The sequence below is a fragment of the Diceros bicornis genome, chromosome 6 (assembly GCF_020826845.1).
Source record: "Diceros bicornis minor isolate mBicDic1 chromosome 6, mDicBic1.mat.cur, whole genome shotgun sequence".
Taxonomy (NCBI): Eukaryota; Metazoa; Chordata; class Mammalia; order Perissodactyla; family Rhinocerotidae; genus Diceros; species Diceros bicornis.
The window spans coordinates 66,367,249-66,370,494 of record NC_080745.1 but is presented as its reverse complement, the minus strand read 5'-3'; positions in this window follow the sequence as shown (position 1 = coordinate 66,370,494).

Here is a 3,246-nt window from a genome sequence, read left to right as displayed (position 1 = left end):
TCCTTTGTGCTGACCCAGGCTGCTACCATCTCCTATTAACGCTGACCTCCTGACCCCGGCACAGCCACATTCACCAGAGCCCCGCTCCTGAGATCTGCTCCACCCCACCACAGGACATTCTCTAGCCCTGGACAACCGGGAGAAGCAGGGGTCAGAGTGGGCAGGAACCCAGGCAGGTGTGGATGAGGCTGTAGTGAAGGTCACCCTGGGTCTTTGCCCTCGATTTGGGGACTGTCCTTAGAGAAGACGGATGGAGGGCAGTGTGTGCATGTATGTGACAGAAGAGGGGTGCAGGGCTTCGAATGTCCCCCTGTGGCATGAGATCCGGTGACAACTTTTCATCTGAGGTGATGCTCTGTGACTGTCTATAGGTCTCTCAGAGCTCTGTTCCGGGTCCCTCCTGTCCGTCTGCCATGACTCCCACCCGGACACTGATCCAAGTAAGCCACAAGTGTTGGGAATTTCCAGTTACTCTAAGTAGCCCAAGAAAATGAGAATCCTTAAACCCAGGCCTTAGATGGAGGAGAGGTGACAGAGCCTTCTGTCCTCTTCCATCCTTTTCCATCCTTTCTCTCTTGGAGTCTTCAGTAGTTTCCCCTGAGGGGGCATGGTTCTTCCTTCTCTCTCCAGTGTGGACATCTTGAGGTCCTTAGTATCACTGCACTTAGAGCCGGGACACCTCATGTCCCTTTCTCCTCCCCCCAGGTCTGGGAGAAGGCAGTAGGGGAGAGGCGGCTGATGTGTCTGGCCCTATGCTAATCTGAGCTGGAGAAGATGCAGGTTTCAGGGTCCCACTCCAGAGCCACTGAAATGGATCCCTGGGAGTGCGGCCGAGAGTCTCCCCTTTGATGTAGCAGCCACTCCCTCTGTAGCCCCCTTCCCAGATTCTTACGAGCACTATTCTGTGAGAAGGGCAGAGCCTCGCCCCTTCCTATCCACACCTTCTCCCCAGAGTGGCTTACAGGCAAGGCAGTCAAGCCTGTCATTAGGAACTGGACATCCTGGGTTTAAGCCTGTACCTGCCTAGTGGGACTTTGGCAAGTCACTTCATGTCTCTGAGCCTCAGTTTCCTCATCTGTGAGTTGGGGACAGTAATCCCCGCCTCAGAAGGCTGCATTGAGGGCCAGATGAGCTAAGGTCCCCAAAAGGAGCTTTGCAAAAGGCACGTTTCAGTACAAATGCTGGTTATTATTCAAGAACATCAGCACCAGGTATAAGGTGTTAATAAGTCCAGGAAAGTCCCCCCCCCAGGTCAGGGGGGACAACCCCCTCCTTTGGAGATTTCTCCTCCTTGTGAGTGTGTGAGGGCACCTCATTTGCAGCACCCCACCGCCTGCACACTGCGTTTACCCTTCGTTCCCAGCCCAGCTCTCCCACCAAAGAAATGTAACCAATCTCTGTGGGAAAACAGCCACACCCTCACCCTTCCCATAAAGGAATTGGGCTTACCTAGCGTCGGTTTCCGATATTAAAGAAGTGGCTACAGGTCAAGTTCACCTGCCTGGGGGACCTTGTTAAAAAAAACACAGGGGCTGAGCCCTGAATCAGGAGTTTTGTGGGGCAGGGCCACTATCCTGGAATATCTAGTGTCATTGCTCCTAGCAGGCAGTGAGGCCCTACTGGAAAAGCCCCCACACAGACCTCCTGTCTCTGGTTTCCCTCTAGGGCAGAGGCTGAGGTTGGAGTAGCAAGTACTGAGCTGGGCGGATTGTGGGGATGATAACCTAGAATGGCATTGACTTAGAATGGCAGGAAGCAGGTCTGATGGAAAGAGCAGGGCTTTGAGCTGTGGGGCAGGAGAGCATTGCAGGGGTCTCACTCATGCTAGCCTTGTGGTCTGGGCCATTCCTTGACCTAAGACACAGTTTCTTCATCTGTAAAATGGAGGTGGCACTAAGACCTGTTCTATTCCAGAGTGGTCGCAAGTAGCCACTGTTTCCAGAGAGAGGGTTACATTTTCACAAAAATATAGATGTGTGCATATGTGTGTAGAAATAAGAACAGAACATGCATCCTGTTCTGAAATTTACTTTTTTTCACTTAATAATAGATCTTGGATATCTTTCCATGTTGATATTCTGTGGTGGTACCTTGTAAACTGTAAACTGTAAAACTGATTTAAATAACAGAAAAAACACTACCCTTTGGGCTCAGACTGGCTGCTCTAGCTCCTGCCATCATGTCTGCCTCTGAGTCAGTGGGAAGAAGGAAAGGACAAGAGGAGCACATACCTTTTAAAGTCATAACCTAGAAGCGGCATACATCTGACCTCTTCGTGGCCATCAATCACCTAAGCTGCAGGGGAGGCTGGGAAGTATAATCTTCAGCTGTGTGACCACGTGCCATCTAAAACTCAGGTGTGCTAAAGAAAGAAGGGGAGAGTGGATATTGGTAGAAAACTAGCAGTTTCTTCTCACTTCCTGGGGCAGCCACATGATTCTCACATACAGCGCCTAAGGAAGACAGTGACAGAGGGAGGGAGCCTGAGAAAAAAAGCAATAAAGGGATCATTTAAGAAGGGAGGTCCTTGAGGGGCCGGCCCTGTGGCTTAGCCATTAAGTGCGCGCGCCCCGTTGCTGGCGGCCTAGGTTCGGATCCCAGGCGCGCACCGACGCACCGCTTCTCCGGCCATGCTGAGGCCGCGTCCCACATACAGCAACTAGAAGGCTGTGCAACTATGACGTACAACTATCTACTGTGGCTTTGGGGGAAAAAATAAAAAATAAATAAATAAAAGAAGGGAGGTCCTTGAGACAGGGACAAGGAGACAGGAGGGGAAAAACAAAGCCCCGGGTCTGTGGCCAGGACCTGGGGTCAGGGAGATGGCCTGGGTACGGTAGACCTTTTTTATCCATTCGGATCTTCTCATCTATTTCCTTCTCCTCCCTCTGGGTTCCTAGTAAAGTTCTGTGGACTTCTGTGCTTGGAGAAAACGTGCATTATTTTTTTCTGCTAGCCTAAGCCCAAGAGGAAAAAGACTGAGAATAATGCTGAAGGGCGCTCGGGGAGTCCTGGGCAGTGAGAGTGGAATCAGCCACAGGCCAAAAAGAAGCGGCCAAGGGTTTCCATGCTAATGGGGACAACGTGCTGTGATTCCTGAGGGTCCCAGGAGAAGCAGCTGACAGGGATGCCCTGGCTGGGAAAGTCCGCACCTTGACCTGGGGAACGGTGCAAAGGGTGGCTACATTGGATGTGGGGACTTGAGGGCACAGAGACAGTGTGAGGACACCGACAATGGGCCCTTTG